Here is a 15,498-nt window from a genome sequence, read left to right on the forward strand (position 1 = left end):
GGGAGGACATGCTGGATCCTGCCATTTCTTGGTGGCGATGATAGGTAACAATTCCAGAATAGTTCCAGCTCTTTATCCATTCATCCGAGGCATTGGAAAGCGGCACGGAAACCTCCTCTCGGCACCAGAACAAGACACAACTTTTACATGAGCAGTTGACAGTTTGTTAGCTCGTCCCCAACTGACTCTTTGTTCCACCTTTTCTACCTAGGCCAACCACAATTTGCGCGCTCTACAAAGTTCCGTTCCCGAGGGGAACTAAAACACCTTTTACATACAAAATAAATAAGAACCCTAACTGAAGGTCAGCAGTTTACATAACAGCAAACAAACATTTTAAATAAAACAGAACATTTGCATATAATGGTAGTTCTACACAAAATTATTTAAATAAAATTATTTAATTTTAATGATAACCAAAGAAATTATATGACAAAGGAAAAACATATAATTTGCTCATATTGTAAATTTTACAGAGATTACACTTCCTACACTCTAAAAGACATCAAAGTTTTTACAAAGAAAGGAGTATACAATTTTGTGTTATCGATTCAATCAAACACATTTACAGAAGCTCAGCGATGTAACATTAAATAAAAGAGAAGGCAAAATAAATCAGTAGAGCATTAGAGCTATGGTGTTACAACTGTTCCTACATTCCTACTTTTTGTACGATCAGTATCCCCGAAAGCGTAATTTAGTACAGGTTTAAAGTCAGAAGAGCCACTCTGTAGCAGTTCTGGACGTGTGGGGTGTCGCTTTGTCCTGCTGGAATTGCCCAAGTCCGTCAGAATGCACAATGGTCATGAATGGATGCAGGTGATCAGACAGGATGCTTACGTATGTGTCACCTATCAGAGTCGTATCCATACGTACCAGGGGCCCCATATCACTCGAACTGCACACGCCCCACACCATTACAGAGCCTCCACCAGCTTGAACATTCCCCTGATTACATGCAGGGTCCATGGATTCATGAGGTTGTCTCCATACTCGTACATCTTCATCCACTCGATAAAATTTGAAACGAGACTCGTCCGACCAGACAACATGTTTGCAGTCATCAACAATCGATTGTCGGTGTTGACGGGCCCAGGCGAGGCGTAAAGCTTTGTGTCATGCAGTCATCAAGGGTACACGAGTGGGGCTTCGGCTCCGAAAGCCCATATAGATGATGTTTCGTTGAATGGTTCGCGTGCTGACACTTGTTGATGGCCCAGCGGAAATCAACAGAATTTGCGGAAGGGTTGCGCTTCCGTCACGTTGAAAGATAAATTTGTTGCTGACCAGACGTCTCACTCATACCACGCTTACATCTGAAATCTCTATGCTGCGTGTCATGGAGTGAGAGCATGCAACATTGTTGATGGTGACCCGGCTGTCGGACGGCGACGCTGATGCTCGGTGGACCCCCGAGCAGCAGCCGACGCGCTTTCTCTGCCGTCCACGTAACTCTACCCGACTGCCGTTACAACGAGGGACGTTTACATATCGTTACCCTAATGGCGGCGTCGCCCACATTAATTCCGAGACGAGTAAATGTCAGCTAAGTTGCTCTACTTGCAGGATTTAGTGTGGCAGAAAATGTTAACGAAGCTTAGATATAACATACGTTCTGGTCAGCGACTCTGGGTTCTCTTATACAGCAATCAGAAAATATTAATCCCTATCGATATTTTACTTGTTTCGCGGTGTATAGGTCTCCAGTTTTTCATAATTTTTTCATGTGTTATTTCGCAGCAAAGGAAACTAATTACGAAAAAAAGCAACCCCCTTCCCCTTCAACCCCCAACCCCACCCCACCCCCCATTTCTTAGCTACCCGCACATCTTCGCTGATGAGTTGTTTTTTCAATACGTATGTAGTGTCGCATTCTGTACGCCAAGTGGTGTGCTTCAATTGTGTGTACATGAGCAGTTACTCAAATTGTATAATTTAATGAAAACTATTATTAATCTTTGTAGGCACGTATACATATAGCTACACATCAAATGACGCAATAGACACTAAACTGACAACACAATTTATCATTGGCAAATTACACAGTTTTTTTTTTTTTTTTTTTTTTTTTTTTTTTTTTTTTTTTTTTTTTTTTTTTTTTTTTTTGCAGCAACATTATTTGAAGGAGAACTTCTGTAAAGTTTGGAAGGTAGGAGACGAGTTACTGGCAGAAGTAGAGCTGTGAGGACCGTGTGTGAGTCGTGCTTCGGTAGCTCAGATGGTAGAGCACTTGCCCGAGAAAACAGTTTTAATCTGCCATGAAGTTTCATATCAGCGAACACTCCGCTGCAGAGTGAAAATCTCATTCTGGATTATTTGAAGGCTTAATGCCCGGAATACGAAACACGTAAAGAGCGGTGTGAAGCACCGTACTGGTTCGTCTGTTGACAAAACATCTCAGGTTCTTTTTGCATTGCAATATCATTGAAATTAATACTGCTTTAATGCTATGGGCTGGCATAGAGAAATATGATTGTGTGGCATCTCTCATTTAGGAGCAAGCTAATTTCTATGGATTTACGTAGTTGAGGTTATACACTACTGGCCATTAAACCCGGCCTCGGGCATGGGTCTGTGTGATGTCCTTAGGTTATTTAGGTTTAATTAATTCTAAGTTCTAGCGGACTGATGACCTCAGAAGTTAAGTCCCATAGTGCTCAGAGCCATTTTAACCGTTTTTTGGCCATTAAAATTGCTACACCACTAAGATGAAGTGTTACAGACGCGAAATTTAACCGACAGGAAGAAGATGCTGTGATATGCAAATGATTATCTTTTCAGACCACTCACACAATGTTGGCGCCGGTGGCGAAACCCACAACGTACTGACATGGGGAAAGTTTCCAACCGATTTTTCATACCCAAACAGCAGCTGACCGGCGTTGCCTGGTGAAATGATGTTGTAATGCCTCGAGTAAGGAGGAGAAATGCGTACCATCACGCTTCTGACTTTGATATATGTCGGATAGTAGTCTAACGCGATTGCGGTTTATCGTATCGCGACATTGCTGCTCGCGTTGGTCGAGATCCAATGACTGTTAGCAAAATGTGGAATCGGTGGATTCAGGAGAGTAATACGGAATGCCGTGCTGGATCCCAACGGCCTCGTATCACTAGCAGTCGAGATGACAAGCATCTTATCCGCATGGCTGTGACGGATCATGCAGCCAGGTCTCGATCCCTGAGTCGACAATGGGGACGTTTACAAGACAACAACCATCTGCACGAACAGTTCGACGACGTTTGCAGCAGCATGGATTCTCAGCTCGGAGACCATGGCTGCGGTTACCCTTGATGCTGCATCACAGGAGCACCTGCTTGATGGTATGGGGTGCCATTGATTACACGTCTCGGTCACCTCTTGTTCGCATTGATGGCACTTTGAACAGTGGACGTTACATTTCAGATGTGTTACGACCCATGGCTCTACCCTTCATTCGATCCATGCGAAACCCTACATTTCAGCAGGATGATGCACGACCGCACGTTGCAGGTCCTGTAAGGGCCTTTCTGGATACAGAAAATGTTCGACTGCTGCCCTGGCCAGCACATTCTCCAGATCTCTCACCAATTGAAAACGTCTGTTCAATGGTGGCAGAGCAACTGGCTCGTCACAATACGCCAGTCACTACTCTTGATGAACTGTGGTACCGTGTTGAAGCTGCGTGGGCACCTGTACCTTTACAAGCTCTGTTTGACTCAATGCCCAGTCATATCAAGGTCGTTGTTACTGCCAGAGGTGATTGTTCTGGGTACTGATTTCTCAGGATCTATGCACCAAAGCCGGCCCCTGGTGGCCCAGCGGATCTAGGCGCTTCAGTCCGGAATCGCGCGACTGCTACGGTCGCAGGTTCGAATCCTGCCTCGTGCATGGATGTACGTGATGTCCTTAGGTTATACATGGAAAGAGAGACAGCATTGGTCGTATTCTTTTTTGTTTCATTAACCGCAAAATCGATTTTCGGTCACTAAGTGACCATCCTCAGTGCTGTAATATACAGTTTAAATAGGTAGGCACTGGTGTCAACAAGCTTTTGGAGTTTATGTGATCGCTCTAAGCTTGTTGACACCAGTGCCTTCCAATTTAAATTGTATATTACAGCACTGAGGATGGTCACTTAGTGACCGAAAATCGATTTTGCGGTTAATAAAACAAAAAAATACGACCAATGATGCTGTCTCTCCTTTCAAGTATATCCATTATCTGGTCGTGGTGCACAGGACACTCCATGGAGTCGCCAATCTAGTCCTCAGGTTAGTTAGGTTTAAGTAGTTCTATGTTCTAGGGGACTAATGACCTCAGATGTTAAGTTCCACAGTGGTCAGAGCCATTTGAACCATTATTTTGAACCTTAGTCATTCATTTATCTTTATGTTGTAATTTACATGTTAAAGAGCAAGAAGTAGGAGATAAAATCACCTTTAAGAGATCCCAAGATCGGCTTCAGGGGGTAGTCAGACAGGGCCAAAGCTTCACTTTCGCGTTCAGTATTTTCCGTTGCGCACGTTCATTTTACACCCGCCTGGAGTAGCATCATGGAAATTGTCTTTTACGTCTGTTATCTACTTTGCCTAATACTGTGAAAGATTCATATCACTACTTCCCCTAATACTGTGACAGATTCAAATCAACGTGTATTGTGAATCGAGTAAAATACGAGCGAAGACTCGGTATTTTACATGTGAAATCTACACACAAAAACAAGCGAAAACTTTACGAATTTACCTAACCTGACTTCTGTCATGGATTTCAGTCACATGACAGCTATTGCAATACTCGCAGCTGGCTGCGGCCTCACCACAATCGATGACTGCTAGTCGAATGCGTCCGTATTCACACCAAACGAATGTCTGCAAAATTGATTGCTGAAGTGTGGTGCTCAGGACGACGAACAAGAAGGCAATGGTGTCTTTGTCCCGTAACGTCTGGTGCAACTGAACCGAACTCCACCGCCTAACGTTCACAATGGCCGAAGTCGAGCAAAGACGTCGTCTCTCTGCAAGACAGGCTCATACTGTGTCAAACATAAGGGCGTTAGACAAAAAATAGAAATACCGCAAACACAACACACTGCCGTGTTTAGCCGGCCGCGGTGGCCGTGCGGTTCTGGCGCTGCAGTCCGGAACCGCAGGACTGCTACGGTCGCAGGTTCGAATCCTGCCTCGGGCATGGGTGTGTGTGATGTCCTTAGGTTAGTTAGGTTTAAGTAGTTCTAAGTTCTAGGGGACTTATGACCTAAGATGTTGAGTCCCATAGTGTTCAGAGCCATTTGAACCATTTTTTTGCCGTGCTTAATACGGCGCAGAAAATCCATTGGCATTTAAAGCACTTTCCACTTGTCTCAGAATGAGTAAATACGGATCCTGCGCGGTTTTCAATAGAATCTTATACGATAGAATCTTATACTTGATGCAAAATAGTGGCAAGCTCTTGTGACGATGATGGAGGTGGATAGAACCTACGCACCATTATCTCTGATGTAGACCACAGAGGCTCAATAATATTGAGATCTGAGATGTGGTGACGCTGGTGGCCATTGGAGGTACGACATTTCCTTGTCGTGTTCACAAAGCCAGTTCTCGACAATGAGAGCTGTGTGAACAGGGGTACTCTCGTCTTGGAACACACCGTCGTCATTGGGGAACGAACACTGTGCCATGGGACGGACCTAATTAGCCAAAATGGTCACATAGTCCTTGGAAGTATTGAGACCTTGCAGATTATCCATGGGGCTTACAGAATACCGTGATATGGCCGCTCGAATCATCACCGAACACAGCCACGTTTCAAACACCTAGGCTTTCCCGGTGTTATAAGTCTTGAAAGTCTCTTCTGGTTTGCTGCCGGATCCTAAAATCAACTTGACTCCATATTTCGGCGATCCAACTGGTCGCCATCTTCAGGAAAATGCTGATTCTGCTGATGAATCCGGCTGAGAACTGACGCCAGGCTGCAAATCGACGTCCTATATAGGCCACCGTTCAGTTCACAGCGCATGCTCCGCCCACCACGGTTGCTGCCCTCCAAGACAGGGAGGTGGCGCCGCCCTTACTGGAACACTGCTGGCAACGATATATCGCAGTGAGGGCGCACCGAAGAGTGCTATAGAGTCGGCTATGGAGTCGGGCTATGGAGTTCGGACCATATCCGGAGTTGCATGAAGAGGAACATAGATCGATGGCCTTTCTTCCTTACGTTGGAGGCTTATCGTTTAAGATAGGACGAATTTTAAGGAATTTTTACATTAAGAGTGTGTTCCGTACACCTTCTAAGACTAGAGCACTTCTCGGCTCTGTGAAAGATGATTTGGGGCTTAGAAAACCCGGTGTGTACAAAATTCTGTGTCAATGTGCGAAAGCTTACATTGGCCATTCGATTCGCACAGTGCATGACAGGTGTGTGGAACATCGCCGTCATACGAGGCTACAACAGCCGGAAATATCGGCAGTAGCAGAACACTGCTTAAATGAGGGACACAGTATGAAATTTAATGAAACTGTGGTAGTTTCCAACATTTCCGGTTTTTCGAACAGTGTCTATAAAGAGGCGATTGAAATTAGGATGGCGGTTAATTTTATCAACAGAGACAATGGGTTTCCTCTTAGCAAGACGTGGAATCCTGTACTATCTCGCATCAAAATTGAACGTTCTTCGGTGCGGCCCTGAGTGCGACATATCGTTGCCAGCAGTGTTCCACTAATGGCGGCTCCACCTCCCAGTCTTGGAGGGCAGAAACTGTGATGGGCAGCGCATGCGCCGTGCACTGAACGGTGGCCTATATAGGACGTCGATTTGCAGCCTGGCGTCGGTTCTCAGCCGGACTCATCAGCAGAATCAGTATTTTTCTGAAGATGGCGACCAATTGGATCGCCGAAATATCGAGTGAAGCTGATTTTAGGATCCGGCAGCAAACCCGAAGAGTCTTTCAGGACCGCCATGTTTCATTCTTGGGACGTATACTCGGCCAGAAGTTGAAACAACGTGACACAAGACATATTCCATCACTGATAATTGGGTTTGGAGTCATAGCTCTCCCTCAATTGCCAGCTTATGGAGAACCCATCGCGTCGTTTTGGCGCTGACAGCTTTCGCTAGTGCAAAATTCTGCAGCGACTTTTGCAGAATGACAATTATTGAGCGACACGAAAAAATAAAACAGAAAACGCAAATTAGTTACGAACTACGGCGTGCACACACTTAACTCAACTTGTAAACGTCGCTACAGACATTCGGATTTAGGTTATGACACATTCGATATGCCTGCATGACCCGCTGAAGTGTCGGAACGTCGATGCTGTCGGTGACCTAATGAATGGCTGTTTTCAGCTCAGCAATGGTTGTGTTGATATTGTTATTGACATTGTTTCTAATATAACCCCACAAAACAAAACAAAAACAAAAAAATTCGCCCATGGCCGGCCGGAGTGGCCAAGCGTTTCTAGGCGCTACAGTCTGGAACCGCGCGACCGCTACGGTCGTAGGTTCGAATCCTGCCTCGGGCATGGATGTGTGTGATGTGCTTAGGTTAGTTAGGTTTAAGTAGTTCTAAGTTCTAGGGGACCGATGACCAAAGAAGTCCCATAGTTCTCAGAGCCATTTGAACCCATTTTTTCGAGGCCCATGCCAGTGGCCTCTGGGTAGAGTCAGAGTGCGGTCCCCAAAGTGCTCCTCTTGGACATCAAACACTTTCCTGCTTCGACGGGTTCGACCTTGGTCTTGCTTGAACATAATCTTGTCAAAATCAGAATTCTATCACTTGCGCCATGTCCTGCGGTGACGCAGTGTCGGCCATGGTTAACCGGATTTGGCATGTTAATTGTAATGGGCGGCCGGATGCCCTTCCTGCCACCACCCCGTTCCCCCCAGGACGGAATTAGTGACCCCAGCTGTCTGCGTCTTATGTAAATCGTGAAATAGTGTGAATGCGTTTCAAATGACTGTGAGTCGTGTAACTGAGGCGGGACGTGGGGACCAGCCCGGTATTCACCTAGTAGGATGTGGAAAACCGCCTAAAAACCACATCCAGGCTGGCCGGCACACTGGCCGTCGTCGTTATCCGCCAAGTGGATTCGATCTGGGGCCAGCGCGCCTACCCGGATCCAGGAAGCACCGCGTTAGTGCTCTCGGCTATCCTGGCGGGTCTTGTCGAAGTGAGAATCGCTTTGGGTAATGGGAAATGAAGTCGTCTTCCAAAACCTTCACGTACCGTTCGGGAGTCACCGTGCCATCAAGGAATATTGAACCGGTTATTCCGTGACTGGACACTGGGCACCATACGTCACCCGTTGAGGGTGAAGAGACTTTTCGATCGCGAAATGCGGATTCTCAGTCCTCAAATGCCCCAAGTTTGCTTATTGACGAACCCATCCAAATGAAAGTGGGCTTCGTCTCTAAACCAAACCATTACGTGCATACTAATTTCCATCATGAGCCGCGGCCAACCTTGCACTTTGAACGTCCTAATGCAAACCGTTCAGAAGTTAGAACGATTTTATTTCATACAGTTGAGTACCTGCCAGCCTGTAGTTTTTGTCACGCGCCTCTTCCATGACCATCTGTCACGAACACTCAGCATACACTCTCGCCCGCATTGTGACAGCAGATGATGTTTTCGCTTTCCCTGTATGCGGTATAAATCTTCTATACTGTGCTTCTAGAAACACCAGACACCTCGGTTATGTTGGAGCACCAATAATTTACCCACGTTCGAATTCACTTAATTCAGACATATTGCATTCACAATTGTGGAGAATACGTTTCCAACCACGACTGACACTTGAAACGTATTGTGGATACCACACAGGTGCCGCTCGTGTCAAATACAACAGTCTTGGTTAACATCTGCATTTGGGTTCATACGAGGTGCGACAACAAAGTAATGAGACTGATTTTCTTTGCAGAATGTGGCAACGCTGCAGGCTTGCGTAGGCACCATATCTTTGACTTTCGTCTATAAGCTACTTCCAGTCCAAGTGGCACATCGATGCAAATGCTCAGTCGTGAGTTGCGCTGTAATAAGTTAACACGTGTTTGTGTCTCTCGTCACGGAAATGGAACCGAATAATATTGCGCAACCGTATGCCATTTCTTTTTGCGTTAAATTGGGTGAAAACACGACGACAATTTACGGTAAGCTTCAGAAGGCTATTGGAGAGGTGGTTACGTCAAGAACTCAAGTTTTTCGTTGGCATAAAATGTTTAGTGAAGGCAGAACGAATGTTGAAGATGATGACAGCAGTGGACGACTATCAACCTCATGGATGGATGCCAGCTTGGCCAGGGTGCGTGAACTCGTACGATCTGATCGAAGATTATCGATGAAAATGATTGCAGAAGAACTGAACATCAATCAAGAAACGGTTCGTCTAATAATAACTGAAGATCTTGGTATGAGAAAGATTTGTGCAAAAATGGTCCACAAAAATCTCACATCACAACAGCGAGGAACACGGAAAAATGTGGTAGCCCATCTGTTAGAGCAAACGGAAATCAATCCAGAACTGTTAAGCCGTGTTATCACTGGTGATGAAAGTTGGTTTTTTCAGTACGATCCAGCGACAAAACGCCAAAGTTCGCAATGGTGCTCAAAGGGATTAACCAGACCAGGAAAGGACGCATGCCAAAGTCAAAAGTGAAATGCTTGCTTGTGTGCTTCTTTGATTCCAAGGAAATTGTTCATAAAGAGTGGTTGCCTCCTGGACAAACAGTAAACCAATATTACAACAAAGAAATTATAGAAAGACGTCGTAAAAGAGGTTTTCGTGTCCGTGCTGATAATTGGATTCTGCAATTTGATAATACTCCATCCCGTATTGCTGTGTCAGCACAGCAATTTTTAACCTCAAAACAAATTTCATTACTACCACAGCCACCTTATTCATCAGATACCGCTCCGCGCAACAATTTCCTATTTCCAAGAGTCAAAACCGAGGTCAAGCGACACCATTTTGAAACAATACAAGAAGTCCAAAAAGCTGTGACGAGGGTCTTGGAGGATATTACAGAAGATGAGTTCCAGAAGTGTTACCATCAATGGCAGAAGCGCTGAAAAAAGTGTGTGCAATCAGACGGGAACTACTTTGAAGGAGACAACACTAAACTTGACTAAAACGGTGGGCAACATTTTTTTTCACATCAGTCTCATTACTTTATTGTCGCACCTCGTACCTGCATTTGTCGCAGTGTTTCCTTATTTTTGTCCAGCCACTGTACGTCGTTCCAGCAAAAATAGGAGACCTATGACCGAATGTCTGCTATCAAACAAGTGACTTACACCGAGTGTGGACGCACTCGCTCTGAAACGGCCGTCTGTGAAAGCTGCTACAAGGCCGCTCTAGCACACAGTTCCAGACGTGAAATCAAATACTTGGTCAAAGTTTGTATCATACCGTTCACTCATACAGCATATAATCTCCTTAGTATCTAGCGTTATGCAAAGAACTCGCAACCTGCTGTCCAAAGAACTGCAGCTTCAACCTGCCAGTAAACAGTTAGGAAACTTAACACGATGTTCATCAGTTTAGAATGCTCGCCGAATACCACAACTTACAGTTCACCGCTATTAACTGATCTGTAGTTTCTAAAATACGACTGCTTAAGATGTCACGCAAATTTTTTGTCACAGAAAAGACCGCAATTTTCATTTTAATTCCACGAGCCTTATCACCAAACTATATCATTTTCACAAAAATACGTCAAGTCTCTGAAGCTGAATCTGGAATCCTAGATACAAGCGCTTGCAAATATCCCCCACTTCCAGAATGGATAGTCCTTCCCTTCTCTGACTGTCTAACCGTCAGTGTATATCCCTACGCCAGAAAGACAGTTCCTTGTTCGTATCAACTAACTGCGAATTTTCGTGGCAGTATATTTTTCTGATTTCCCCAGGCCACGTCTGCCCCTGGGGAAACTGCCGACTTTTCGGTAAAGCCACATTTCCCATGAGGGCGACTGGAATTAGGTTTTGACTTCACTTCAACGCCCGACGAGGTCTGGACATGGTCTGTAATCTAAAACCGCTTTCTACAATCTATATGCAATTCTAATAGAAGCGTTTACTAACGCAACCCGTAGATAGTACGTTTTTTACTACCATACACTAAAATCATTATCCAGGTATCAGTTGACGTTTCTTATAAAATATTTATTACAGGTTTGGCAGCTTAAAGGTATTCTGTTCATAATTACCACTGTGTCTCTTTCAATCCACTACCATTTCATCTGACATTATGTCACAGATTGTATGTAAATCTGTAATAAAGAGAATTGAAAGCTATTACTGCTTGCACATCACTACACCAGAATGGCGAATCGCGTAGTGATAAAATGCGTAAACTTAGCCATGGTATTTTCGAATCCGACTTAGACTAGAAGAAAACGCTGTCTCTAATCTACCGTCTTCGTTGTTCAGTTTAGCAGTACAGAATACAGCACCAAAATAGGCAAACAGCGTGTTACCAAAGTACAAGACTTAACGCCATTTTAGGACGTAAAATATACAGGGTGGTCGGAAATTCCCGTTACAAACTTCTAGGACATGTAGACGGTAGTGACTACAGAACATTTTGAATAGGAACCTATGTCCGGAATCGCATCGTTTCCGTTCCACGACAGTTTCAATTCAGATGTGTACGTCGTCAACGTCTGCTTAGGGCAAGAGAAACGTCTGAGAGTTACCCGTCCTGGTATGCAACAGGGTAGACACGATGACGTGCACTACGTCAAACAATCCCCAGATGTCACTTATTGTCCGCTTTGCTGTGAGACCGAGTCAATATCTGTGCATCACCGATTTAGGAAACACGGTGCAGTACACTTTTGCGGAATACACAGACATGCTCCTTGTGTATGGCGAAGCTGGAGGTAACGGAAGAGCTGCTAGTCGGCTGTATCACGAACGTTTTCCTCGCCGTCATACTCCATCGCGCAAACTGTTTGCCCAAGTTACACAACGGCTACGAGAAGCGGGTACTTTGACCGTGACGAGGCAGGACTGCGGTGCTCCACGGCGACGCCGCACTCCCGAATTTGAAGGTGTACCGCGTCGCATTGAAGATAGCCCGTCAACGCGTTCGCGAACAACTGCGCGTGCAATGGCTGTTAGTCACAGCACTGTCTTGGACGTTCTGCATGAGCAACAACTACACCCGTACCACTTACAAAGTGTACACGCTATGAGTCGAGCAGACTTCCCACAACGCATCGTCTTCTGCACATGGTTCCTGCACCGTTGCATCGACGCTCCCCTGTTTCCACGTCGAGTTCTCTTCACAGATGAATGTAGGTTCACAAGGGATTATGTTTTGAATGCTCGAAATAGACATGTCTGGGCAGATGGTGGTGGTGGTTAGTGTTTAACGTCCCGTCGACAACGAGGTCATTAGAGACGGAGCGCAAGCTCGGGTTAGGGAAGGATTGGGAAGGAAATCGGCCGTGCCCTTTCAAAGGAACCATCCTGGCATTTGCCTGAAACGATTTAGGGAAATCACGGAAAACCTAAATCAGTATGGCCGGAGACGGGATTGAACCGTCGTCCTCCCGAATGCGAGTCCAGTGTGTCTGGGCAGACGAAAACCCTCATGCCACGCATGTTCAGGGATTTCAAGACAGCTTTGGAATTAACGTGTGGGCAGGTATTCTGGACGGTCATGTGATTGGATAATACCTCCTTCCATCCAAGCTCTCGGGTCCCGCATACTTAGTCTTCCTAAGAAACGTACTGGACCCGTTCTTGGAAGCTGTGCCATTGAAAAAAAAAATGTCCGTCAGTATATGTGTTTTCAGCATGATGGAGCACCACCTCACTTTTCACTGGCTCAACAGACGGTATGGTGAAAGATGGATAGGCCATGGTAGTCCAACCGCGTGGCCACCACTATCGCCGGATTAACCCCTATGGACTACTTCTTGTGGGGCCGTACGATAAGCCTAATTTATGAGACACCTGTAGAGACAGAAAATGGTTCAAATGGCTCTGAGCACTATGGGACTCAACATCTGAGGTCATCAGTCCCTTAGAACTACTTAATCCAAACTAACCTAAGGACATCACACACATCCATGCTCGAGGCAGGATTCGAGCCTGCGACCGTAGCGGTCGCGCGGTTCCAGACTGAAGCGCCTAGAACCGCTCGGCCACACCTGCCAGCGGTGTAGAGACAGAGGAAGCTCTGTTGGCACGAGTTCTGGCTGCTGCACAAGACATTGAAGAGACACCAGGTTGGATGGAGAGAGTGTACCAGAACATGCCTCGGAGGTACAGTGTGTGTAACAACGGTGGTGGTCGCCACATCGAGCAGCTGTTGTAATGCATCGGTACGTTGCGGCTGGTACCGAAGATGCTGGGTTCTTGTTGTTGTCGACTAATGTAAACCACAAGGTGTAAGTTGTAATGCAAATGCGTAAGTAATAACGGAGCGAGTCAGTATTCTTTTCAAATGGATTGCAACAATTGTACTGGGTCACGCCTAAGTACATTCCTCACGTGGATGAGTATGAGATAATCATCTGGATTGAAACTGTCGTGGAACGGAAACGATACGTTTCCGGACATGGGTTCCTATTCAAAATGTTATGTTCTCACTACCTTCTACATGTCCTAGAAGTTTGTAATGGGAATTTCCGACCATCCTGTATAGTCCTGTGAAGCGTGTTATGCAAATACTTGCCTTCTCTCATGGGGCAAACATTTGTGAAGAAAGATGCACACTTAAAATCTAATAATTTTGTATGACAAGTTAAAACCATTTTTTACCTTCATCTTGTTTTCTCGCTGTTGATTTGTCTGCGACATTGAACAACAGATAGCATTTTCAAAACCGCATGGGACGAGAGGTACCTCAACACATCATAAAAAGACTGTCACACCATAAGAACCATGATGTCCGCAGCACTAACCAAGACCATACAAACAAACTTTAATACTATGTGTACTTGTGTTAAATGTGTTTATACTACCACTGTAGCCTTATGATGATGTATAATTAATTAATTCTAGTCGTCAATAAATTTTAATGCTGGTAGCAGTACGTGTAAAACATTTTCATATTGTACGGTATATCTCTACATACAGTAAGATACGTCCTAAAATGTGAAAAGCTTGTTTGATTATATGAATTATGCCGTGCGACGTACCGACATATTCCGTGAATTTACGATAATGCTGTGTCTCCGGTAGCGCAGTGGTTACCGCACATGCCTTGTAAGCAGGAGATTCCGGGTTCGAATCGCGTCCGGCACACATTTTCTGCTTAGTGTCCCGCTGCAGCTGGCAGCAGTGATCCCACTTCAATTTACATACAATGTGAAAAGCATTTCCCACCAAAAATGAATAAAAATATCATTATTAGACAGCATTCAGTACTGTTGCCAGAAAACAGGGCAAAGTCTCTCCCTAGCTGACTGAACTGTGCCACTAGAGGTCTGCGTACAGCCACTTTTAAAACCAAGAAAAAAACTTTAAAGATGGAGTGGAACAGTTGGAGAGTAGAAGCTCTACAACTGAATCGCAGCACATAAATTCAGGAGTTTCTACCGCAACGTTTACAGTGTTTCCGAGAGCCCCAATTGAATACATTGCTGAGATCAATGCAGGGTATTGCGAGAGAACTGTGCACACGTGCGGGAAACTGTTGGTTAATGTCCCTGTTTATAGCTTCTCGGCGCTTGTTCCTGGCAATATTGTGGCCTTCAGTATACAAGACGCTCATTAGGCGATTAGCTCTTATCATAAATTATCTGGTGTTTGCTTCTTGTGCACGAAGGAGAAGCGATGCTTTTAAGTATAGCGACCTTAGCTCGCAGGTTATTGCACACTACATACCGGTCTCCCACGCTGTAATCAAGAACTCCGGAGGCAAATAGAGGCTGTGCGACCGCCACGGAAAAGAGGATACTTTTGTTTTCAAAGACCTGGCAACGATGGAGCACGCTTTCCTCCGAAGCAGCCTATTGTGCAGAACAGTGGAGCCGCCCTACCAAGCACCAAAAACAGTTACGGAGCGAAACGATAGCACACTCACTCTTCGCCTTAAAAGGGTAAACACTGTGGTGTCCATCAGCCTGTGGAAGCCGTAGTGCACAAGAGGCCGTCTAAATGCAGGCCACCACGGAACACAAAAGATGCACAACGCCGCTCACTCCGGTGGAGCAATCACCTCCAACACGTGCCGAAAGACCAGTATCCGCCCACAATGGAAACTCGTTACGGATGAAAAGCGCGGTTCCATTTCGATCCGACAGACGTTTTGTGCCTCATGTTAGTTGTTTTGTTTACCGATCTCAGCTCGTAGGTCACTCCGTATATATCTGCTGCAACGTCCCGTACGACTAGCGCTGGAAAGACCGCACTGTCCAGCAGGCAATACATCGTGACTTTCCAATGACAGAGATTTCTGTGAATGCTTCTTATCGGTAACTGCGTTTTTGTTGCTATTTGTCACAGCTTAAAATTGCAGTTAACGAATTCATAACTCGTATCTCACTGTAACGTTAAGATA

The sequence above is a fragment of the Schistocerca piceifrons genome, chromosome 3 (genome assembly GCF_021461385.2).
Source record: "Schistocerca piceifrons isolate TAMUIC-IGC-003096 chromosome 3, iqSchPice1.1, whole genome shotgun sequence".
Classification (NCBI taxonomy): Eukaryota; Metazoa; Arthropoda; class Insecta; order Orthoptera; family Acrididae; genus Schistocerca; species Schistocerca piceifrons.